The following is a 27,300-nucleotide window of genomic DNA, read 5'->3' as shown; positions in this document are numbered from 1 at the left end:
GATTTTGTGTGTGGCCCACCAGTCAGATTCATCTGGCTACCCTTAGCAGTCTATGGCATCCTGGGAGGAATGAAAGAGTGCCTCCAGTCTGCTGGCCTTGGCCAGTGCAGGCATATGCATGTCCCTCCCCCCACCCACCTCGACTAAAGGTTGACTGTGCATTCTCTGTGTTCCTGATCCATTCTTCTATGCAGGTTAAAGAAACCCATGAAGGTTTGACTGACTCTTTCTCAGGCTTTTTAATTGTCTGTACCTAGGATTAGTCCTAACAGATTAAATTTATCTGCATCTAATTTTACAGTTTAGGAGGGGTGTTAGTTGATTTATCCAAATTAAACAGCTAGTCAGTGGTAACACCAGGTATCTGTATTCTGAAACCCATCAACTAGATCTCACTCTGTCTAATATATATCCCAAATAATCATATTTAGACAAAACCTTGCCCCAGAATATTATGTTATAAATAATAAATAGAGTACAATAAAACATAGTTCAGACACTAACTAGTGGTCAGTTCTCTCATTTTTCCATTCCACTTTTCCACAACCCTTTCTAGGGGTCAGCCTACTTCACAAATTTGAATTTCTGAGAACTCCCTTATCAGCAAAAGTTATTATGCAGATCACACTGCTGCCTGGCATTTGAAGACTGTTAGATTAGAAACTTTGTTTTGGCAAGCACTTGCTTTCTTCAAATGCCAGGCAGCAGTGTGATCTGCATAATAACTTTTGCTGATATTTTATTACATACTACGTTGACTCCCCAGTCTATTTTGTAATACTTTCCTAGTGGTGCACAAGAAGAAAGCAAGTGCTTGCCAAAACAAAGTTTCTAATCTATTTTGTAATACTCTCCTAGTGACCACAAAATAGGGTTTTCCCTATTTGGACTGTTAATAGATGCTTCAAGGATGATGCATAGATCCTTATCCCACTTGAACCACAAACAAAGCTCCATGTAGGTGCTGTGGAAACTGCTGACCCATTTTAGGCAGTAAAGGGGAGGTCCACTTGCAAGTGTGCTCTTCTAAAACAAATTTCTGGAGAAATGATCTCCTACTTGGTTGTTCTAGACAAGGGAGTTCTCAGAAATTCGAATTTGTGAAGTAAGCTGACCCCTAGAAAGGGTTGTGGAAAAGTAGAATGGAAAAATGAGAGAACTGACCACTCAATCCAGAGGACAATGATCAGAGTGAAAAATCAAACAAAATATATCTATGTAACATACCATTTTCAGTTGTCAGAATTATAGAGATTAGAAATAAAAAAGCTCAGATAATCTATCTCAGTGCCAATGCAACACTGGCTCCTACAGGATACATACTCCGTGCAATACAAGACAAAACACAGAACAGTGACAGTGAACACTACATTAGCCGAAAAAACCATGAAGCTGATAGCAACCTTTTTTTTTTTTTTTGGCACCGGTCCTGGAAGCACTGCTATACCAGGTCAATGCATGGAGTGGACGGAGCACGCTCCGGTTCCACCAACCAATACCAAAAAGAATTTGCTCGACATGAGCGGAATGTGGGGAAAAGCTGCAGGGCCTGGATAAGAGCCCACAAGAAACAGAGCAAAATTGCTACCTACCACAAAGACAGGTTAGTGGAGCCTATCTGAATAAGATACGGTAATGGCCATTGCTCTCACTCCTCCTCAGCTTTAACTCTTTTTAAGGCCATGGTGAGCCACTACACTCAATCCATTTCAACTTTCTTTTCACCCCCACAGCTGAGCTGCACCTCTCTTTACCATTAACAATAATTCCTGGGGTTTTTTTAACCAGCCTTAAATATCTGGCAAACATGGAATGGGGCGACCTGCACAGCTTACCCAGAATCCCTCTGTTGCACCCTTTCTCAGTGTGGTGCATTAGTGCATCCCTGCCCTCCTTAAGATGGAGCCAGACCAAGCTGCCCTGTGCCTCATCTGCTTATAAATTTTTGGAGGATCGTAAGACTTGTGAGAAGAACACCTGGTTCCAGTCATGACTAGGGGCTAATTAGCACATGGATCCTTTGTGAAGAGTATCTGAGGTATACACACATACTGAGCAGTGCTGAGCTGTTTTGAAATACTGTTGTCTCTATGGGGACCCAGCCCAATGAACTATATGGTAAATCATGAGCCTTTTGGCTTTGGATTAATGTCATGCATAGTACCTGAGCTATATCCTGCAGCCGTTGCAAAAGAAGTAAACTTCATCAATTCTGGATGATCATCTATGGGTACCTGTAGTAATTTTCCTCTATGCAAATTACTAACAGTATGTTAATTTCAAAATCAGTGTTTTCAGATTTGCTCTTCACTTTCATGTGTTCACGGAGAGCAGGGTCTGACAATAAGGAAGGGGCTACAGAGGAAAGGGGGTGGAACAGAAGGCAAGGGGGGCATCTGACCCCCCTGGATTTACCTTCTCTGCTGTAGCAGTGGTAGGGGATCATCTTATATTCAAGGTCAATACAGTCATCCCTAAGACTAAACTGTACACACCATAACCCTATTGATCCTTCTGTCCCCCACACCTCTTGCCCTCCTGCAGTTTTTCCTAAGCACTGGCTTAAAAAGTAAAATAAAAATGCTACAAGTCAAGGCTGAAATACAGTAAATAATAATATATTCTTATACAACTAGCAGTGTTAAGGGGACCAAGCACTGTTTTGCTAGGTCCTATGGAAATACAAAACAAACAAGTGATTGCAATACCACAGAGCAAACAATTTACTGTGTATACATGAGAAGAAACTTTAATCAGTGGCTTTAATCAGTGTTGCCAACCCTCATTTTCATAAACTCTAAACTTTATCTTAGACAGCTACCGCATAAAATGGCTTTCACCTTGGTATCTCACATGTTCAGACAACATGGCCAGGGATAACCCTAAGAATTCTCTAAGTTACTTTTAAACATGAAATGAAAATAATTGCTTAAAGTATATAAACTAGGCCTGGAATGTTTTTCCTTCTAAAAGAAAAAACTATCTAAAGTGACACTGTCAACACAAAGAACCAAAGCTTTTCTGAGCAAGTGCATATCCTATGTCTAAAAAATTATTTTTTGATCTGACAAGAGATTGACACTCCCTTTGGTTCTCCACTCAACCTACTCCACTATTCCCTCCTATTGGCTTAAGTTTGTTTCTCTAAACAACACCTGAAATGACACTGCCAACTACCCATTCAAATGACTGAATTTGGGCTCATGGCCCCCTTTCCCATAACAGAGCAATCATTATTGAATAACTATTTAAGTAGGATTTTTCCAAGAAACACTGGTGGTGCTTACTTAAAAATGATGTGCAATTGCAGAAATAAGAAAAATATTTAATGAAGTTGCCTCCTTTTTATTTACTGCAGGCTGAGTTTGGGCTTGTGATTGTATAATATGATTTTCTAAACTGACAAGATAGTGATGTCTTAGCTGCTGTTCCCATTAATTATGAGCCATCAGGCACACCTGTAAGTACTGGAAATTAAAAAATGAGCAATTACAGCACAAATGAGGCAGGAACTCTTAATGCTTACTGAGCCAAACATCACTACCAAATTAATTAAGGGATTAAGGTTTTGAGTATATTACATGACAAGTGAGAAAAAATAATGGTACCTCACAGAGCAGGGATCTTTGCTAATCAGTTGCCTGCATGGCCGTAGGTAGGCATCTTAGGTAGGGAGCTCCTCAAGGAACTGTTCCAACTCACTGCAGCTGATCTGGTTTAAACCCTCTGTTTACCTGACTTGGTCCATCATCAAACTCTCTTTCTCTCTCTCTCCCTTTCTGTGACTATTGCCTGGTCACTTTCAGAATGGCCCAAAAGTTTCCTCCTGTTACCTGCCTTTTGTGACTTCCATCCCATCAACACTAGATTGGGTGATTTCGCATGTGCTTTTAGCCAGCACTTCTCTGCTCTGCCTTCCCTGATACAGTTGTTGATTCTGTCCACACTTCACTTTCATCCACCCCAGAGGCATAGCTAGCTATTTCAGCACCTGGGCAGAGGGATAAAGGAAGAACTGTGCTGAGCAGTGGAGAGGAAAAGGTGGGCCACAGTTTTACCTTCAAAGCATGGGCTGACCTTACTCTGGTTTCTGCTGCTGTGAGGCAGGCATGGGTTGCTATGGCTGTGGGAGTACACATCAGCTGCAGCAGCCCTGCTTTCTCACCCCTAGTTACACTACTGTTCCACCCTTGAGTCTTTTTTCCACCTGCCCCAGCACAGCTGCAAGTTCCCAACTGTGTCCCCAGATTGCTCTTTTGCTGCAGCACAAGTTAGGTGAAAATCCCATGATCTGGCTAACTTCCTCCACCCTCTAATCAGACAAGAAGAGTCCTGCATCCTAATTTTGCTATTTCTTCAGAGGTCTCATATGTCATTTTTTAACAGAACCCACTTCCCTGTAAGCAAATGCTTTCAAAAGAAGCAGGACAATCATCCAGGTCTGACTTTTTATTTTTCAAGACTTTTTCCAGGCTCCTGATGGTGAGGCTACAGCTGGTGTACTGCCTGGCAATTTCCAGTGAGATCCGAACTCTCTCTCCATTAAATCCTGGCCCAAACACTGAAAGCATCAATGCCTGTCCCTCTGTCTTTTTTGTGAATACTGGACAGAGTAGTAAAGAATGATGAATAAAGCTGGATTTGGAAAACTCTGCTGACTCAGCACTGAACATGTGCAAATATGGTGGCCACAAAATGTATTTAAAGGTGTTGAATACCTAGCAGCCAGCTGATGTGGTTTCCATTGACTACAACATTAATGATCAGCAACACTTTAACACTGAATTAATCCAGTGTGCTGCATGATTTTTATCTGCATGGTCCTACCTTCCAGTCATACTTTTACTTCCATTATCTCAAACATATTGAAATTAAAAAAACCAAAACATTTATAATTAAATATAGAAAGTTAAGGTTGTGACCCTAGGGACAGGCAATGACTCCAGAATTTAAGCTCAGTAAGTTCTACAGAATACAACAGCTTCCTCCACCCGATATATGGTTTAGTGTGGAAGCCACAATAGAGAACTACTGTGGCAGTGTGGTTCATGATCTCATGTTTACCTTGAGTGGTACAAATTGCCAGGCCTGGTCCAGTTTCTAAAATATCTTGGGAACTTTAGGAAGTAACATATAGATGTGTGTCAAATGCCCACTTCATTTAATGCAGAGCTTCATCTGACCAGAATTGATGTATACAATATTCAATGATAGGGTATAAAAGAGGATCACTTCTTTGTCAGAGGAGAATCTGGTTGATCACTGCAGGGTCTATTTCAGTCCAGATCTTGGCCACATATGTTGCAAACTTCCAGTCTTCAGAACATCCCTTAAACCAACTTCAGACAGGTTCAGTTGAGACAAAGTCTAAGTGACCTGGCAGTTTGTGGCTCTTTGAGATCTTCAGGACACCCCAAGGGGGACTTTCCCAATTATGATACTCTTCACTCTTATAGGATGCTTCACAAAACCAGATATAGGTACAGAAGGGCACTGGGGAAGGGTTAGGGCACAGGACATTTCTCCCTTGATCCAGGGAAGGTGAGAAAAGGCAACAGGCACACTTAAAGATAGCGGTACTTGATTACTAATTAAAAGGATTATGTACAGGAGCTGATCCAGAGAGGGTACACTGGTATATTTGCACCCTGCTTTTGATTCCTGCTCCAAGAAAAGTTTAAAACCAACTGCCTACTAATGGCAGTAGAATTTCTAGTCAGGCACTTCATGGCTCATTGTAATCAACCTGATCCCTTCTAAACTCTAATTCCATGGGTGCTAACCACCCTCTCTTTTTTAATGGTCTTGATGTTTCACTAACCATGCTGTTCTTCGTTTTGCAATGTTGTTGTCTCTTAGCTGCTCCTGGTAATGAAGCTCCTATTTCACAGCCCTGCAGATGGTTTTTAACTATTTCCAATGATGTTATATTTGTTTGTGCTTCAATCTGAAACTGAATCAGACAGCTATAGGCCCTTAGAGTATTAGAAAAACTTCTGGTTTATTTTTATCTGGAGAAAAATATGTGTTGTTTAATATGTGATGATGCTCCTCAACATCTGCACCACTCTTTTCATAATGCTCTAGATCTGCCCATGATTATATATATATATATATATATATATATGGAATAAATCTCTGGCAAAGGAAGACTGTTCCCTAACTCCCTGTTTCTGTGCCCAGAATGTGAAATCTTGAAGGCATATTTTTTTCATGTGCCTTTCATTGTTATTTATTTTTATTAGATTACAGGCTGCAAGTGTGTTCAGGATATGGGCAGCTCAACTGGTTTTCGGGAATCTTATACAGTGTGTGTGAAATGCTCTCTAACAGGAGACATTAGAACAATTTTCTTGAGCAATCTGTGGGGAACCAGAGCCTAGGCCAAGTGCAATTTTTACTCCGTCAGTCTTTTGGATTTCACTCCCCTAAATGCAATTTCTGTATGATGAAACTTGCTAGCAAATGTTTAAGCTCATCCCTCAGTGAAAACAGCAAGCTATAGTGGCTTCCATAGTGTATATCACTTTATAGAGACATTCCCTTAAGAAACATGTAAACTCATCAAAATCACTGCTCATCAGAATCATTATTCAAACTCACCTTCACATTGCTGCTGTTGCTAATGTCTGTTCTCTGAGTGTTGAATGAGCTTCCATACTGACTAACCAGGAATACCTTTAGAAGAGACTCCTGAACTGGAAGTATGTTCAGTCAGCATGTAGATACAGAAATGACATGGTAAACAGGTTCTACCTGGTCAGAATGGTCTCTTTTGCCTATCTGTACTAGTTTTGTTAATTGTACCCATGGGAGGCCCTGAAACTTTGCCTGTTCTGTTTAAATGTCCTTAAATGCAGTTTAAATAATTATTCTGCATGCGCTACATTGAGAAGCTCTTATTCATGTTTAATGAAATAAGATGGATTTTGCCAGAATGAAGACTGAAAAGAAACTTTAGTAGGACCTCAGAATTTGGCATTTACTGAGTTCAGTCTTTTAAATTATCAGCCAAACAAGAAATAGATATTCCTTATTATTGCTAAAACATGATTGGTCTAAGTGACTCAATCACCATATTTCATGTTATTGTGTACTGTCAAATACAGGAGAAAGTCTGTCACCATATATACTTCTAAGGCAAATGCTTATCAACATAGGCCCATTCCAGAACTCCATATATACCCAGTCCAAGATTCCTGTTTATCAGAAAACTTGAAAATTCAGTGACTTTGGCCATACTACAGCAGTAATTTAAAAAAAGTTCTTTTTCCGTATCCATGAAGAATTATAAATAATATATGAATCATGTTTCTTGGACTCTCTCCATATGAACTCTTGTCCAATAATGAAACAGATTCAGTTATGTTGTACCCTTCTTCACCAGCAAGCCTTATACTTCATCTTAACTGTACCTTTTTAAAAAAAGAACGAGGTTCTCTGTTTAATGGGGATTTCAGTCTCTTCCTGGAAAATGTACATCCTCAGTTGCTGCTTCAAACGTCTTTTATAAAATATGATATCAAAGGCTGCCAAATGGTCTGGAAGAAACATCAGTCAGGTCCATGCTAAATGCTGACTGATAGTAATAAAGTAAATCAAATAAAGTATGGCTAAATTTGGCTTCACTTGAAGGTTCAGGACAGATAGTAAGTACAGAGGCTGTTAAGACCCAAAGCTTTTTTTGACCAAGTACCTATCCTAAGTCCAAAACATAATCTTTTGATTTGACAAGCAGTGATTGACACTCAGGTTGGTTCTCCATTGAACCTGCTTCAGTCTTACTCCATGTTGGCCTAATTTAGTTTCTTTAAAGTACACTCATCATTCAATCAAATTTCCCTGGATGCTGAATAAGATTTTATTCAAAAGATTAATTTAACACTAAGACATGATTTATATTGAATTATCAGGTTAGCTAAAGCTGCTTCTGAAGTAACAGGGGCAATAACATCTGTTTTTTAAAACTGATTTGTCCCAAAACCTTAGCTTAGCCAAAGTGTGAAGATTTGAGATATCTTTGTACAGCTTATAAATGTATTTAATACTGGAGACTCCTTATGGATAACTTTGTCTGAATGTACAGACTATCTACTGTCTCTGCTCTCAATTTACAAATTTGACTGAAATTCCCAGGATGTGGGCCCAACACAAATAACCAAGAGTTATTTAATTTTGATAGTCTTCAATTCACATGGAAGCTCCCATCCTATTCAAGGGTCCAGCTTTCCAAGTGTAAAACACAAAAGGAAGCAATTATGCAACAGAACACCTGCTGGGATATTTTGATTACTGATGAGGTTGATGCCCACTTGGCAGACGAGACTGGATGTTATCAACTACATGGGGGAAAAAGAGAGGAAGCAGATGTAGAAAAGTAGAGGTGCCTCAACTTGAGGTGATGAAGTACAGAAATAAAGGAAGGCTCCTTAAAAGGACTTTCCTATATGCCCAAAGAATGCTCAAAAGAGCACAAAACAATCACAGATGCTTTCTGTGCTTGAAGAAGGGTGTTTGTACCCAAAAGCTTGCATTGAAGAATTTTTCCAACTATTTTAGTTGGTCTAGTAAAAGATATCACATTTACCCAAAGAACCTTGTCTGCCATCAGTAGTAAGGGATATGTACAGGCAACACCCACTTAATGCTGTTTTACTTATCACTAATTCTCTATAATGCTCATTTTAAATTGATACATGATTTCACTTAGTGCTCAGCAAGTTTCATTACAACTTGCTAGATGGCCCACTGAGGTCCCTTCCAACCCTAGAATCTATGAATCTATAAACCCTCACGGTCACCATCTTGGGTCATTAAAACAATTGTGGTCGCCTTCTTGGGTCATCAAATAGTTTTGGTTTCACTTAACACTTGTTTCACTGAATGCTCGGTTTTACAGGAAGCAATTAAGAATGCTAACCGCGGGTTGCCTATATAGGGAAGGGATATATGGCTCTCTGAATATTGTATTTCTTGTACTAGCTAAAAAGTATGGTAACTATAGTGTATTTCTTGTGCTCACTAAAGGTTTTTATAATGCCTGTACAAAGTCCAGTTGTCTGGTTGTCTTTTTGCTGCCACTATCACACATTCCTGATGAGGTAAAGTATAAACCCAGTATAGCAATAAAATTAGAGGCCTGGAAAAGGAAATGTCTCAGCTACTGAGGAATTGGGAAGTAAGTGCTGGTACATGGAAAGAGACCCCTCTGGAGTCCACTAGATCAAGGTAAGCTTAAAATATGCACTGTTTAGCATGCCTAGCTCTAAATGTAAACACAGCTGCCTGGTGAGCATCCAGTTGGAGGATTGTGTGACAACAGGTTTTTTTGTTTAGCCCTGTCACTTGATACTGATTTGTTTCTAACAGTGCTAGTGGTCAGGTCAAAATAAAATAATACCGAGAAGAAGGAATGGGTTGTTATAGGTCAGTGACAGCTTTACCATATTTGGGAAATATATTATCTGAATTTATGATCTTCAGGAGAAAACCTTGCTTCACTTACAGTTTTTCCTACTATATTTTTCAGAATTCATTAGCAGCTACAGCCAAGCACTCTTCCTTTCCTTGTAACATATACAACTTCCAAGATTTATACGCTACTGCATCCCTTTACTTGTCTCTTAAGTCTGATATACATGTCAGATAACCTGTGTTAGCATCTGCTTATACAGTTCACCTGACATTTTAAACATTTGCAAAAGACAATGTCAACCCATTCCAAATAAATCTCAGTTGTTGTAGCTCTTTTTTGTCTTTCCTCATAAATCCCTAATTATCTTCTACACTAGCTCTAATACATTTTTTTAGAAACTATTTCTGGTAGTTATCATCCAGAATTAAATGATTTTCAAAGACTGGCTATACCAGAGGCAAAAGGAGGCCTGGAGAACTACAGTACCTTCCTGCTCCATGACAGCTGTATGTATGAAGTCTCAGACTGAACTGCCATATATGCCACATTGTACACTCAGAGTCAATGGGTGCATCTACATGTGCATATTAATGCAAAGCAATAAACTCCAGTGCTTATTGCATTGGAGTCCATTGCTTCTAGACACATGTTTACACATGCACCTGGGATCGTAGCACCCTGAGCTGTGTTGGACTAGTTCCAGCTAGCAGGGAGCCTGGGGGGTTAGCATGCTAGTCTGGGGCTGCTTTAGCCTGGCTTAATGTGCTGCAGAGGGACTGGCTGGGGCACAACAGTACTTCAGTATGGGGCTAACCAGCAGGCAGACCCTGAACTAAAGAACTCTCATGCCTTGGCCAGTCAAGACAGCATCTGCACATGTGCTGCTGAGGGTTTTTTTACTCCACAGCAACTAATTTACTCCTGCTGTGGAGTAAATTAGTTTACTCTAGACTAATAGGGGTGCATGTATTTCCTACCTATGGGGACTTTTTACCATCTTGTACCATCTACACTTTTCCCAGAGCCTGACGAAGGGGCTTTGATCACGAAAACTTGCAGAAAAGGACAATTTTCTTGCCATTTTCCAGCTGGTCTAATAAAAGGTATCATTTTGGAACCAAGAGTTCTAGTTTTTTGTATGTCTTTTTGTCTCAGACCAACACAGCTACCAAGTACACTCCTATATAGACACGTGACACTTACTGTGCAACTAGTCAACTGCACAGTAAATGTAACATGTAGATGCACCTACTTTATTATTTTATTACTTCACACTTTACTACTCTTACATATCTTCTGGTATTTTTGTTGTGTCATTTTTCAAGATTATCAGTCTCTTTGAATATTTGTGTTTAAATTCGTTTTTCAAAGATTACTAGGATTACCTTTTCCCACTAATTTTATTAATAGGGTAAACCTATTAGACAGCTCAGAATGTCACTTTTCCTCTCTCTTTTACAAGACCTCAATCTCTGAAGAATTAATTTACACAACTGCTTCCGAACAAATAATAATTTATTGTTCTAGCAGCCAAACCTGGCTGCTTTTGGGATTATAGTATATTAGCATACCCATTCTGAGCTGGCAGGGGTTGAAGTAGTACAAGAGCAACACACTGGCCTATCAAAACTTTTCAAGGTCCCTGTGGCATTCAGGATTATCTAAATGCTGAGCATGATGGTAATATGCATAGTCTGCAAGCACAAAAAAATACCAATTTTTTTTGTTCAGCTGAATGAAAACCATCTGCTCTAACACTGAATTTTAACACTTGCTGCTAGCAGTAACCTTGTTCCTTTCCTTGTGAGGACGGAATGAAATATTAAAAATATTCTCATTCAAACAGCAAATCTTCCACGAACAAAATAAAAATGACTTTAAATCATGGCATTCTGTCCCATTTCAGGAAAGCACTTTACCTGTATGCTTAACAATAAACGCAGTTTTAAGTCTCTTTGAAGTGCTAAGCTTAATCATGTGCTTAAGTTTTTTCCTGTATGGCAGCCATAGGCATTAATAGCAGTGAGGCTCTTCAAGCATGGGCTTCGACAACTAAGTAAATACCCAATGTCACAGACAGGCTTATCCAGCCTGAGCTGGAGCTCCCCCATGCTGCAGTTTCATTGCTGTTGGCACCTATGCCAGCCTTGGTATGCCTATATGTGTAGCACTTCCACCATGGACTTTAATACAGACACAGTCCCTTAGAAACAAAACAAGTGGTCAGTAGCAGGAAAATGAGCCAGAGCTCCACAACTGGCTTAGTTCTGAAACAAGATTAAAGGATCTTGGATACATGTATGGAGGACAAACAGAAAGGGGAGTTCTGGCTGCCCAGTAATAGGGTGCAATGTGTGGAGTTATGCCTGCTGCTCCCAGGCTGTAGAGCAGTGGTCTCCAACCTTTTTAAGCACAAAATCACTTGCAAGGAGCTGGGGCAGAGCCGCGATCCCCTGCCTGTTTACCCCTGCCTGGAGCATGCAGGCTACAGATCATGGCTTTGCCTTGACTCCGGAGCAAGCTGCCCCCATCCCAAGTTCCCAGCAGCTCCAGAGCAGCCCCCTGCACTGCTCTGCCATGCAATGTGGCTCAGGTTGGTCTCCATGGCAACCCCAGTCTGAGCTTTCCTGCACAGGTCTCCATGGAGACCAGCCCAAGCCATAAGGGGAGGGGCTGCTAAGAAATGGTGTCTGGCTACTGGCTGGATCAGCCATTTTGCCCACCCCTGTTTTATGCCTGACTGAAACCAACTGTTAGAGGCTCCACAGTCAAGCAGTTGATCGTGATCTACCAGTTGGTGACTACTGCTGCTGAGTATAATCAAGGGTATTTGGTTTACCTATGTTTTGGTGGTTGCCACATGGGGCCAGGAAGGAATTTTACCCCTCCTGCTGCTGCAGGTGTGTGGGGTTTTTTCCCACCTTCCTCAGAAGTACTGGGTATTGGCTGCAGCCAAAGCTGGGGATTTTGACTGGGGCGTGCCAGTGCTGCTGCTAGGACTAAGACCTGGAGGTTCCTGGTTAGAGCGTCTTGGCCCTCCGTTCAGAGTCCAACTAAACAACACATACGGGAGAAGGAAGGAATTTTACACTGTGGTCACATTGGTACAGACTATTTTTCCCTTCCTCTATATCTTGGAGTGTGGACCTCTTTCTTGGATCTTTTGAGTGAATGTTAACAGCCTTTGCAGCCACAGGACATTGACTGCCATTGTCCTGCTTTAACTGGGGCAGGTTAAGGTGCTTTCGGTGTCTTCAGGCAAGATGCTTTGTAGTTGTGTGATAGGGCTGACTGTGTAGTTTTAGTAGTAGGTTAGATAAGGAATTGCATGGGAAGTCTAGATAGGGATGATCCTGCCTCAAGCAGCAGCTTAGATTAGATGACCTCTATGGGTCCCTTCCAGCACTGCTTTCCTAGATCGTAAGTAAGTGATCTTGACTGTGAAGAAGTGAGGAATCTCCGTTAGTCCTAGAAATGTATATCTGTGCACCACACAGAAAAATGTAACATATTTTGAGTGCAGGCAGAAAATAGATAGTCATTAAGCACATTCTGCATCAATTACCATATTTATTTGACTACATGATGACTCTGATTATGAGGCAACCCCCCTCCCCTCCAATAATTAGACTCTTGATATAGAAAATTTATAAATTTGTTATTATTTTCCAGGTATCTAATTCTTGTGACTTTAATGTGTTCCCTCCTCCCCCCCACTGCTACAGCAAGAAAAATAAATGGGGGGGGGTCAAGTAGCCCCCTTCCCCTCTGACTCCCCACAACTTCTTCCCCCTACAGCCCCTTTCCCTCTCCTTACTGTCAGACCCTGCTCTCCCTGAGCACACGGAAGTGAGAAGCAAATTTGAAAATACTGGGCATGTACATGAGACATTTACTGTGCAATAGACTAATTAGCTCTGCGCTAAAATTCTCACATCTACACATGCGGCCCTATTAGGCTACAGGAAACTAATTAACTCCACAGCAGGGTAGTACTTGTAAATACAACTGCTGTGGAGTTTTTTTACTCTGCCCCACCACATGTGTAGATGTTGATGCAGCTGGCTGGGGCACAAGGGTGCTTCAGTGCAGGGGCTGCCTGCCAGCTAGCCCCACACTGAAGCACCCTTGTTCCCCTACCAGCCCCTCTGCAGCACACTGAGCCGAGTCAGGGCAGCCTTGGGCTGGCAGGCTGACACCCCTAGGCCCCCTGCCAGCTGGAGCTGCTCTAAACTGGCTCAATGTGCTGCAGTCCCAGGCACACATTCGAACAGCATGTCTGGGAGTAATAAACTCTGGTGCAATAAGCTTCTAAAGGTGGAGTTTGTTGCTTCTAATTAATTGCAAGTATAGACATGCCCAGTGACCTTCAAATAAACATACCTGCAGTAATCTGCATATACTACTCATAGACTGAGTTCATCTAGAATTGATACATGATACTTTTTGGAAACTGCTGCAAGTTTTAGTGCATGTACTACACAGGCACTTTTAAGCTGTACTTCGGTACCTACTTATATATAGTACAAACTACATGATATTAGTCCAAAGCCAAAAGGCTCATGATTTACCATATAGTTTACTGGGCTGGGCCTCAGCAGGGTCAACAGCATTTCAAGCTATGGTGGCTCCACAGCTAGCACTGCTCAGTATGTGTGTGTATACTCCAGATATACCCCGCTCCCCTGATCCATGTCCTAATTAGCCTCCCCCCATGACTGGACCTGGGTGTTTTTGTCATGAGTCCTGAGGTGTTCTAAAAATATATATGCAGATGAAGTGCAGAGTAACTTGGTCTGGCTTCACCTCATGGAGGGCACAGCCACACAAATCACATGCACCAGGCTAAGAGAGGGGGCAACAACAGGATTCTGGGTGAACAGTTTGGGGCAGCATTTGGTGATGTTTGCAGACATTTAAGGCTGGTGAAGAAATAGGACTCATTGGAAATGGGAAAGAAATGTGCAGCTCAGATGTGTGAATGAAAAGGAAGTTAGAATATATGCGATGTGGCAGGTGGCTCACCATGATATCTTAAAGGCAGAGAAAGGGATTGACTAAGTGTCGGAGAGTAAGAAGTGGAGAAAGGGAGACCCAAAGCTCAAACAATGGCGGTGGTGGCAAGTAAGCATGAAGTGCAAAAACATTTGAAGAGCAAAAATGAAGGTCAGATGGAGAGGAGACAGATGGAGAGTGGACAAAGGTGCAGAGGTGGGAATGAAAGAAGGAGATGGCTGGAGAAACAGCAGAAGCAACAACAGCAATGACGAAAAAGGAGGCAATGATGCCAGAGAAAAGACAGGAGGAAAGGAGAGCAGGCAATAGGAGCATCAGGAGAAGGGTGGGCAAGAGACGGAAGACAGCAAAAGCATGATGGAAAGCCAGCCCACCTGGAGTGGAACAGCAGAAAGACACAGAAGACGTGATGTGAGATGGCAAGGAGAACTAGAAACTGCAGATAAAGGCAATATAAATCAGTGATTGACAGAGATGGGATTAGTCTTAAACAGATATGACTTTTTGGAAAAGGTACTGCTTGAAATACTGGAGGTGCAGCTGGAGCACCTGAACACCTTAATTTCTTTTGCAAACAGAAATTCTTGGTAAATCACTTACTAGAATGAAAATGGGCATGAATTTTTTCGGAAAAAACATGCAGAGGGATGTGGGAGGGAGGAATTAAGAGGGATAAGGTTTAAGACAAGGGAACGAGTGAGTATAGAACAAATGTAAAGGGATTTATTAATGGAAGAAGACATAGAAAGGTGGTTGGAATTGCATGTTCAAAAAATAATGAGCGTAGAGAAAGTGAGAGACAAATATAGTATTTGGATGGGGTCCTGGAGGGTATGAGTAGTGTTACATGCAAATGAGTGGAGCCCAGGTGGAGTGGAACACCTCCCATCTGTAATCTAGCTGGGGGAACACCGGGGTTTTATAATATACCATGGGCAACCAAAACAGTCCAGCAAATGCAACTAGGAAAGGGCACCTGTCTGCACATTGCACTCACATAGTGTGCTTCAGGTGTCAAGGGAAGGAGCACAGAGTGGCAGAGTGCCAAGAGCCCCTAAAATGTGTTATTTGTGGCAGGGAGGAATGCTTATACTGGAGGTGTCCAATGACCTTTGTAAACGAAGTCAGATGCCCCAAGGAACAACTAGAATTGGAAGGGGACAGAGAAGGAGAAGAGGAGGATAAGATTGATATAGAAATGGTGGAAGAGACTCCACAAGGGGGAGAAACAGAGAAGGGTGGGGAGTGGAGTTTCATAATTGAGGCAGCACAGGAGGAAATAGGAGACAAAATGGAAGGGAAGTGGGAACAGCAAATATCTCAGACCTAGAGGTGGAGAAGGAGAAGGAAAAAACCTCACAGACACTAGAGGTTTTCCTTGCTGGAGCAAGGAAAACAGCCAGAGTGACAGGTAGGGAAAAGGAAGATGACACAATGGCTGAAAACCAGGAAAAGGAAACCTGATAAAGAGGGAGGTAAGTCAGAGTCAGACCTGGCAGCAGCTGCCCACCACTAATGCCCCTGGACATCAGCCCAGAGTAGAGTGAGTAGCAGGAAATGGCCAGGAGGTGGGGAAATGGAAGTCTTCCTCAATGCAACTGCAATCAGGCTGCTTGCAAAGGCAACTGGAATGCAGTGAGTGAGTGGGGAGGTGGAGTCACCCACAGCCAGCAGCCATACCAAGAAGCCTTAAAGAGACAGGTGCATTATTTTTATAACAAGAGAAACAGTACTGTCAGGAGTGTTTTAACAGGAAAAGGATGGGAACATATTGAATCAGTGTTGCAAAAAGTAAGGGCAGATAATCTGCCTACAAGAATGTGGTATACCAGGGAAGGAGTATAAACACTTTGAGAAAAGGTAGAGATGGGAAAAGGTGTCATGGTGGTCAGGCACAAATGAGAACAAAGTAGCAGAAGTAATGATACTTTTCAAGAACCCAGAGTTGAGTGTAAAACAGGTGGAAGACAATATCAGTGACTTGCTACGATTAATGATACTATCAGCTGGGGAAGCAGAAATCTTCAAATATATGCACCGCTAGAGTGGGAGGGGAACTAGTAGTTTACGTGGTTGGAGGGGGACAGCAGATAATAGTGGGGGACTTCAGTTGCATAATAGAAGGGGGTGGCAGAACTTTAGACAGTTTATCCAGATTGTTGACAAATATAATAAAAGAAGAGTCACTAAGAGATGTGTGGGCAGGGGAGAAAGTTTTCACTAAAACTGAGCTCAGTGTAAAGAAACAATCAAGATTTCACTTTGTGTTTGCATCAAAAGAAATAAAGATAAGAAAGAAAGAAACCATAAGTGTGTAACTTAGCAATCACCAAGTGCTGAAGGTGGAACTGAGTCTTGGAGTGCTGAAGGTGGAACTTCCTCTCTGTATGAGGAAGGGGAGTGTGGGAATTCAATGTGTGACTGCTTAGCAAGGGTTGGAAGGATTCTGAGATCATCTCTGAGTGTTGTTGAGAGCTGGATGGAGTTGAGAGCACTCCCATCAACAGCAGTCTTGATTCAAAATGTCTTCAAAGGGCTCCTTCCAATGGGCATTGATAGCTCCCCTTTCCTTGATCAGGTCTCTTCCACCCTTAGGTCTTAAGGGAGTTGGTCCCTGAGTGCTCAGACCAGAGGTGGCTTTGGTGGCACTAAAGAAACCACACATATTGTGGATGCAGTGAGATTTTGAATCTCCTTCACCTTGTCTTCCCACCATCTGTTTTTCATATTGCAGGTCCTCCTTTGGACCTCTGCCTTGGCTTCTTGTCAATTCAATTTCTTTCACTTGGAGTTGGTGTCATTCTGCCAAGCACAACAGGCCTGAAGCTTGTGGTTGATCAGCTTTTAGATCTCCTGGTCATTCTCATCAAACAAGTCTTGGTGTTTCTTGGTAGAGATTCCAAGTGTCTCTTTGCAGATGCTGATGACAGTGAACTTGGAAGTACCCCAAAGGCTGCTGCTATTCTCCCATTGTTGTTGATTGGAATTCCCTGGCTTTTCATTGAGGCACTGGTGGAAGATTTCATAGAGGACTTGCTTGCTTAAGTCCTTGAGTCCTTCAATGTTGAACTTCTGTTGGCACTGTTTCTGCTGCAGCCATTGTTTGGGAGCCAGTCTGAGTGACATAACTGAGTGGATGAGTTGGTGATCAGTCCAGAAACTGTCAGATTCTTGCACAGTTCAAGTGATGTGGACATCTCTGCAATCTCGGGCACAAACAATGACACAGTCAATTAAGTACCCATGCTTAGATCACAGGTGTTGCCATGATGTGTTGCCATGTACCTGTTTTTTTGGTGTAAGAGGATGTTGGTGTTGGTGATGGTGAGGCCACAGTCTGCACATTTGGTCAAATGGAGAATGCCACTGGAGTTAACCTTTCTGACTTTTTCCTTGCCGATGGGTCCATTCCTTGGTTTTGTTGGCTACCATGTTACTACCATGTTGTGAAAGAAAAAGGTTTCTCAACCTCTTTCCTATCTAGCCAGAAAGAAGAAGGAAGGAAGTAGTGACATGGCCATATTTAATTGTTTGCATCCTCCATGTTGACTCACTGACCCCAAAGTTTAAACCCATTTTAGATATGTATTACCTATTGAAATGTACAATATACTGTAAAAAATAACTTTTTAAATTAGTTGTTGTTCAAACAAAATATAGGTAAGCATGCATTAATAATTGAAAAGATAAATACAATTGGCTAAAATTAGAGTACTTTCTAAAATTACTTCCAGCACCTGTAAATAAATGTGTACACCAAGAGATTGCCATAGGTGCAGTTGAAAAAAAACTCTCACTCTCAGGATTATACATTGCTTCTTATGAAGAGGGACCTTTTGGGTAAAATTAATAATGAAATCTCTAGTAGAGTTTGGCTTTTAACCATTTGGGAACAACCCCCTCCCCCTGCCTCGCATCTGCTTACAGTATTATGTGTTTTGTTGATATGTTTGTTTCAAGAATTTGGTGGGGGGAGTGAGGAATATGGGAAAACATGGGATGTAATGTTATGAATATCACTACAGCTGTAGTAGAAAATCTGAAAAAAAGACTTTACAACATTTCCTGGAGACAGTGAGATATTACATTTGCCTCATCACATTTAGCCTTTAAAAGTTGTTATGGAACTACATAAGCACTTGTTAAGAATTTTCTGCCTAATTATTTTGACAAGCAGACTGATGGAAATGTATCCTTACAGTAACAGGTACAGTAAATCATGGTTGACACAATACTTCTACCCATGAAGTTATGGGGGAAAGTCTCTTATTGTTTTGACAGATGCATAGTATAGCTCTATTCAAAGTACTTTATAAAGATTCAAAAAATATTCCTAGCGTAATTTGCATTTGAATATGTTTACCAATATGTTGTATTTCAATTCACAACATTATGAAAGGATTGTTTTTTAATTATTTATATCAATTCTAATAGATGGGCATCTAACCTTGAATAGCTCTGAAAATGCTTCAATCTCCGTTTGCAGTTTGGCCCATTAACCAGGGCCCCTTCTAATTATACTTTTTCTCTTTAATATTAGAGCTACATTTTCTTTGTTGCACATGAAATCCATTACTTCTTGTTCTATTCCTGCAGATTGAATAGTTGCTTCCTGTTCTTTACATCAAGTATTTTTAGCATCCAGTTGGAGGTATACAGGTTCCAGTGCATAGGGCTGGGACACAATCCAGTGTGTGAAGCTGGTCTGGCTGGGGCTCCATTTAGTGCACAGAACAAGCCTGACATGTAGCCCCAGCCCCACACATTGTATTGTGCCCTAGCTCTGGCCTCAGCCCCACACACCCGATCAGGCTTCACGACAGAGGGAAGATGACATGTGTCCACAGGCTGGATCTGGCTTTCAGTTGGATTGTGCACAACTGAACTAGATCAAATGTAATCCCTTGCTTCTAGCTCAGTGCATTTCAGCTTATCATAAGCTAGCCAAAAACAGTAATGCAGCCCAAGAAATAGCTTGTGCAAGCCAACCAAAAAAACAAAGCAGATTTTACGCCGGCATTTTTTGAGGACATGCATAAAGCAGGATATAAGAAGGGGAGCAAAATTAGAATACAGAAAACAAGAGATGGAGATGGGGGGAGAAGAGGGGCAGTGCTGGAAAGAGACAGGCAAGCAAGTGGTAAACCCAAAGGCACAAAGTAGTCACAGAAGTTAATTCAGATAATGGGTAATGTTTATATTGGCCAGACTGGGCAATCCCTGTGTAACAGAATAAGTGCACACAGTTTGAACATCAGCTGTAGAAAGACATGCAAGTGTCCGTTAGAACACTTCAACCTCCCTGGACACTCTGTCACTGACCTGAGTGTGGCTGTTCTCAGACAGCAAACTTTAAAAACTAATTTGAATGGGAAATTGCAGAGCAAGAACTCATCCACAGATTGAACTGTGTGAAGCAAGGTTTAAACAGGGGCCATGGATTCCTATTCTTACCTCGTGTGACACACACGCGCGCGTTGGTTAGTTTATAAGGTGCGAATCTACCCTGCCTTCTACTTGAATTCAGACTAACATGGCTAATTATGTCTCTGCTGAGAGAATACAGCCTGGAGGAATGTGATGCCATAAGCAAAGTCTCTACAAAGTCAGTTCCCCTGTCCCAGTGCAGAAGCTAGGCAAACTTTTGTTTGATTAAAAGGTAATGCTTTTAATTAGAATTTCAAGTTCAATGGTGATTATACTTTAAAGACCTTCTCAGTCTGCATGAATTTTAACGAGATAAATTATTCCAATTACTGGATATGAAGCTTGCTCAACACTAACCAACCCTGCTCACTCTTGACATTACTGAAAAAATTAAAAGATGATTAACTCATGTCAAATGTCAAATTATAGAACACTGACATTTAAATCAAGTGGGTACCGTATTGCACACATGTCTATTATAGGAGAACTTGTATTCGTGACTGATACACTTAATCCATCAGTAGGTGAATGCATACAATATACAACAGACCTATAATTTTCTTACACACTAGCACAACTTGGTGCTATATAATAACATAACTACACTTGTTAAAATAAAAATGTTAGATTCTATTTAAAATATATATAATAAAGAATATCTGAAAACGTCACTTTTTAAAAATACTGTTACCATGTTATTTGATGTATGCAATATATTACTTAGTCATTGTCATTGTCTAAACCAGTAAGCCCAAACCATGGCTTGTGGGCAGTATTCCTTCTTGGAATGCTCACAGCCACAGTCAGTTCTGCTTTTCACAGATATATATTTCTTCAAGTTGACAGCAAAAGGAAAGTATGAAGTTGCCAAAAATGCATTACTTACTGAGTATTATTCCATATGTACTGGCTTCTGCCTAATACAGGAAGCACACAATTCACAGTGTGCCTCAGTTTCCTTGATACCTACAGTTCTACGTTTTTGCATGCCAGGGACTTCCTGACTATTGAGAGAACTGAATAGCTGGGAACTAATCTCATGCCTAAACTTCCTCAAGTGTTCCTTTGTCAGCCTCCCCTGCAGGGCTAAACCCTGGAGGTGTGCTTTGACAACATCTAATACACTCCTAGAGGGTTAGTTTCAGCAATGAAAACACAGCTGGCAGCCACCTTCTTTTATAACACAGCCAGAGGAGTGCGGGATAGTTGGGTTTGTTTGCCACCACTGCCTGCGGAGAAAGTCAAATCTACATCTCATTTTCCTGGACTGTGTCCTGATCCTAAAACATTCTCTCTCTGTAGACATGGGGAGAAGCTCCAGGTGAAACTGTGCCATTAAGTCACTGAATGAAACAGAGGGAACTTGAGTCCCTAGTCTAGTGGTTAGGGCACTCACCTGGACAGGACAAGTCCTGGGTTGTAGCACCTTCTGTAAGGAATGTTTTCACTTTTTATATGAAGCAGTCATTGCAGGTAATGGGAATCTAAATGTCAGCACCATTGTTAATTTCATTCCCTTTCTGAGAAAGAAAAGGATGGTCACAGTTTTGCGCATTTTACTGTGACAGGTGGCATTTGGCAAAGACCACCATGATCCTTCCTCCTGTCAAGAAAACAGCAACAACACAAGGAGCCTAGCAGAGTCCCTGGGAACACTTAAGCCCTAATGAGGGGAAATTAAGCTCATGCGGTGCATCCAGACAAGCACAGCCATGTGGTACGTGGCACTGCAAACATGTTTGCAGCGCCACATACCCACACAATCCAGTGTTCTCCAAGCCGCAAGGGCATGCTGCATGTTTCCATGGGTTTGTTTGACCCCTGGATATTCAGGGGTCAAAAATAACTGCAGGAAAAAAACCGGAGCAACACATGCTTGGCCAGCATGTGCTGCTGAAAAGTGGAGCCAGGCCTCCTAGAGCTGCACTCCAATGCCAGCCAGGCTCTGGGCCCCAGGTAAGGGCCCCAGGTAAGGCTGCTGGGGCTGGCCCAGCGCTGGCTCCAGCTGTCCCTACCCCACTACTTGTCCCCAGGGAACCAAACGTCCATGAACATCTAGATGTGCCCATGAAGTCCAGGAAAGACCAGCAATATATACAATCGCATTCTGTGTATCTGCATGACCTACAGTGAATAGCAACTTGCAGCAACTTGAATATCAAGTTGAATGAGTGCTACAGCCTCCCCCACTCCATCAATCTCATCCTAGAGAAGGTATCAGGCATCTCCTCTCCTATATTAGGCCACTATAAGAAAAGGGAAGGGACTACTCAAACCTGAAATATTTTCCTTGTTAGTAAAAAAGGAACAACAAAGTTTTTATACTGCAACCAAAGTACCACGTATGTGGGCAGAGACCAGCAGAATTGTCTGGAAATGTTTTGCAATGTTGTATTTCTTAGGACTGTCCTTACAATTTTCAACTGAGTTCAATTATCTTACAAATTACTTTTTCTCCTTAGAAACAAATCCCTGTTTACCATAACACCATTATGGTATCTCTAACAGCACCTCTGTGAATTTTCATTCTTAAAATTCAATTTGCTTAAATAATATTGCACTGTTCATTCTTTGTAAGTACAATGAATTCCTTGGCAACATAAAATGTTAAGTTAAATATGCCGCCCAATATATATGCTTTAAATTATCAAAAGAATGCTACAAAATATATGCAGAAAATAACTCAAATTTTGAACATTGCTTAAAAAGTACATGAAATGAAAATTCAAATGTTGAAACTTGTTCTAGTTGTAAGAACAAGTTTCTGATTATATTCAGATAGAAACAGAGCCTGGAGCTGCTCCTAATAAAAACTCAGTAGCCCTCTCTACATTTGCCAACTTGGAACTGAAGCACGCTGGCTGAATACAGACAGTCAAAAAGCTTGATGCTGAAATGATTCAATCTTTGCAGGTTAATCTAAACTGCATAGACTGAACTGAGAAGCAAGTAAACAAACATTCACTTTTAATTCTGGAAATGTAGCCACATGTCTGCAGTAGCTCAGGGTAGAGGCTGGGGGGCACTAGAGCAAGTTTTCCCTTCCCTTTGGCAGTAGCCAGAAGGGCTGGAGGGAAGTTGGGAGAGAAGTCCTCCAGGCTTGTCCCTGCTCCAGCATGGCTGGGCCCCAGCAGTCCCACTGAGTATGACTGGGGGGAGGCTTAAACCCCCACATGGGCCTGCACAGACCCTAGCCAGGGTGTGCTTAGAAGGGGAGGGGAGAAGCAGCCTATGCCAGGCTTCTCCTATGCTCCCAAGTGGACTGGGGGCTGGGAAAGGGAAGCCATGGCCAGACCGCAGTCAGGCTGGCATGCTGAGGGGAAGGGGGGGGGTGTCTAAGATCCCTCCTGCACCTGCACAGGACACCAGCTGGGGTCTCCTTGGTAGAGGCACAGCAGCCCCTACCTGGCTTTTCTCCACTTGCTACTCCCACATCTGGCCGTGTCCCGCCTCCCCCCACTGGAGTGGCAAGTGGGGAAAAGACAGGCAGGGGCTGCTGCCCCCCTCCATCCAAGTGGCAAGCAGGGAAAAGCTTGCCAGGCAGAACCCAACTGAGGTTCTGTGCAGGAAGGGGAGGGGATTTAATGTCCCCTCCCACCCTCTGCCTCATTCTGCCAACCTGGCCTGTGGTCTGGTCAACCCCCAGATCTGCTCCAGCAACAAGTGGGAGAAAAGCCTTTGGGGGGTTGCTCTGCCCCTTCCAGGCAGACCCCAGTTGGGGTCTGGAGCTGAGTTTCCCACCCCACCCCCTTCTCAGCAGCCAGAGCATTGATAGTGCTCCTGCTAGGGAGCAGGGGGGCACAGCCAACCCCACTCTGCTGAAGCAGACAGCCCAGCCTGAACCAGGTTGCAGAGGATTTTGAGGGACTATGAGTTAACTTGAATTAGGAAGGGGCCTGGGACAGAAGTTCCATAAGCCAGCTGGACCTAAGTAAGTTAAGTCTGATGCTACATTCAACCAGGTTTATCTTAAACCAGTTTCAGCCATTTTGAAATCAGTTTCGCTAAGGACAGATGTTACACAGTCTAAGTAATCTGAAACTGGCTTAAACCTGTTGCAGAATAGAAGTTAAGTGCACATAAACCCGTTTCAAAGTGGCTGAACCTCATTTAAGACAAACCTGGTTGTATGTAGTATCAGCCTTAACTAATTTATGTCTAAACCAGAAGCAGGCAATTATTTCGGGTAGAGGGCAGCTTATTGAGTTTTGGCAAGCCATCGAGAGCCATATGGCAGGCAGCCAGGGGCAGATAAATATTAATTTTCTAAATTTTTAGGGGTCCCATAGGCCAGATAGAATGGCCTGGTGGGCTGCACCTGGCCCTCAGACTGCATTTTGCCCACCCCTGCCTAACCAGTTATGAAACTTCTGTACCAGACCCCTTTTTGGTTCACGTTAAATCAGTCCCTCAGCATGCTTTTCATCCCTGGGCTATGCTATGCTGTTTGTGCCAGTACAGAAGGGTTGGGGGGAAGGCATGGACTGTCCCCTTCCCCCACCCCAAGCAAACCCGGGGCCAGAGGGGGGGGGTTAAACTTCCCTTACCCAAGAACAGAGCTGGCCTGCCCTGCTCTGCTCTGCTAAAAACTTACTGGTGGCTGTGACTGTGGACTACAAATCCCAGAGGCACCTGGAAGCAGGAAGAGGAAGTGATGAGCAACTCTGGAGAGTCCTGCTGCTGTGAGTCTGGACTGAAAACTCCACAGACCTTGCAGGCAGCAGGAAGAGGCAGCGAACACACAGCCCATGCTTGCTATGTGCCACAGAGCCATGCTCTAGCATCTCCAAATTTCTGGCCCGCACATATTTCTGCATGATGTGGCTGCAGTACCCAAATCAAAAGTGAATGTCTGTCCAGTTGTTTCTCAGTTTAATCTCTGCATCTTAGACCAACCTGGAATGACTGAATCAATTCAGCCTTGGACTGTTTGACTGTCTGTACTTAGCCTTTATGTGTACTGAGCTTCTGTTCTGTTACAGGTTTAAACCTGTTTCTGATTAAACTGGTTTACGTGTAACATCTGTCCATAGCCACTATTCCTCCACAGTGATTCACTGAAAGTACTATGTAAGAATGCTTCCTACAAACAAAATGTGAGTGATTGAATTTCATTCTTCTTGAAAACTCAGGTAGTTTTATACCAGCAGGTAATTTTTTACTTTTTACAGTGGCTATGAAAAATGATGGAAATACTGGAAATACTACTCTATCAGGAAACAAGGAAAACCAAGCCTATTCCCCAAAGTATAACTGTATACTGAATAAATACACTGCATAGTAATCTCAAATATAGATAGGTCTTTTGGGAATTTTAGGTCAACAGAAAAAGTGAATAATAACTAGAACAAAAGCATGAAAGTTGCTTATAAAGCTATTCGTTTTGTCCCTAAGATTTATCAGAAGGAAGCCAAAGTTCCTTTCTGCAGAATATCTATTCAGAAATGTAGTTGTAATATATCACGCACTTGCAGAAGGATTGGCACAGGCTTCTTCTTTCACCTCCAATTGCAGCTTCTCTATGAAAAGTCCAAATTAGTTTGCTTAACAAACAAAAAAACCCACAGCTCTGGCAGAATTTGATTATACGGAATTGTCATCGGCTTTTCTTATGTAACACCATTTTAAGCAAACCTGTTCTATTATAAAAATAGATATAAAAAAGCTCTAAACTTTATTTGATGAGGTGTGTATTTTTAAGTAGAGCTTCTGGGTAATCTGTGAACTGAAATATATTTTACCATATCTTACCAACAATATTATAGTACATTAAGGCAGAAGGGAGGGCAGAGTGGCACCTTACATGGTAACTTGCTCATAGTGGCATGAGCTTCTGTAGGCTACAACAGGCTTCGTCAGATGCCACGAATGAACTCGGAGAGAGCAAGGGTGCTAAAGAGAAAGGGGTAAAGTAATTTAAGTACAAAGGATAGGAGAAGGGAGTGGAAAGAAGGGGGTACTGCTGAAAGAGGTGAAGGTGAGTTGAAGAGATCAAAGGGGATAAACAAAGTAGTTACCTCATTGAGGGACACAGGAGTTATAAAAGCTAGTTCAGGTAATGAGATAAGAACCTATAGTCTTTGTTAAGAGCCTAATTAACACAACCCAGCCTGTGCATAATTTCTTGTTCTACCATTCAAGCTGGGTTTTAAAGTTTTCTTGTTTAAGAGCAGCTGCTGTGAGGTCAGTGCTGGAATGTCCAGGGAGGTGAAAGTGTTTTGCCTGTGACCTGTGGCAGAACACTTCAACCTCTGAAAACTCAGGCCTCTGTGAATGATAGTCGTAAGGTGCTGCCCAGCCCTGCCTTCTGCATAACTTCAGATTAACTGCTTCTCTCTACTTAGAGTACTTTTAGTCAGACTGCTAATTACAAAAGGAAAAATCTGGTAGGAGGCCAAGCTAAGACTCATCTTTTCACTCATCCTTCTTTTCCACTTTGTGTTTGTTCATTCCATGTTTTGTTTTAAATAAAACAATAAAAACACAGGTCATTTGTTTTTTAAGGAAAAAGTTGACAATACTGAAAGACATTCACAGAAATATCACATAGGTTTATCAGTCCATAAGATACTAAACTGCTGACAAAATGAGGGTTTCAATTTGGACCATCAAAATCAGTGGGAATATTTATGTGTATAAGTGAACCATGTACTTATGTAGACTGAGGATGAAATATTACAGGACACACGTTAATGAATGAGGCCATGATTAAAAGAGCTTGATTGGCTTAGGTCAATGGAAATGCTTCCATTGAATTCAATGGACTTTGGATCTAACCATTTGGATCACCCCAAATGAATCAAAGGCTGCTGTATATGGGGTTTTAAATCCAGAACTAAAATTGACAATTCAGCTTTCAGGGCAGGGGTTCAAAAGCCCCCATGGGAAGCCCTCATGCAGCCCCCATGGGAACTGCAAGCAAGGGTCACACAGTGCTGTGCACCAGGAAAGCCTTCCACCACCTCCCCAAATAAGCCTAGGAACCTGAAGCACACTCTCATGGAACACACCCAAGGAAGCACAAGCAGAGGACCACACAGTCCCCACCAGCACCTGGCAACCCCTTCACTCCCACTCCCCACCTCAAATGAGCAGAGAAGCAAAACTGACACAGAAACTTTCTCCTTCCCCACTCCTGTGGCCTTTGTATGCAATAGATGTTTGGACAGTAGAATCACAACTATATTACAGAGCAGCTCTTTGCCCTGCATCTGTTTCAGATGTGGGTGGTGAGGAGTTCTGCAATTTGGGATGCATTCGAGGACTAATCAGACACTAGGCACAGAATGTTCTGTGCCCACACACAATATTTCATAGATTTCATAGATTTCATAGACATTAGGGCTGGAAGGGACCTTGGGAGATCATCGAGTCCAGCCCCCTGCCCAAAGGGCAGGAAGTCAGCTGGGGTCATAGGTCCCAGCAAGATAAGCATCCAATTT

At 42.2% G+C, this 27,300-nt stretch overlaps 1 protein-coding gene across 1 annotated transcript in view; it reads right to left on the bottom strand.

The window, feature by feature from the left end:
* The window catches only part of RIMS2 (regulating synaptic membrane exocytosis 2), an 867,608-nt gene that overhangs the window by 56,251 nt on the left and 784,057 nt on the right, over nucleotides 1-27,300 (bottom strand). The window lies entirely within an intron of this gene.

Source organism: Crocodylus porosus, unplaced genomic scaffold (genome assembly GCF_001723895.1).
Source record: "Crocodylus porosus isolate Cpor-Errol unplaced genomic scaffold, CroPor_comp1, whole genome shotgun sequence".
Classification (NCBI taxonomy): Eukaryota; Metazoa; Chordata; order Crocodylia; family Crocodylidae; genus Crocodylus; species Crocodylus porosus.
This window is presented reverse-complemented; position numbering and strand designations above follow the sequence as displayed.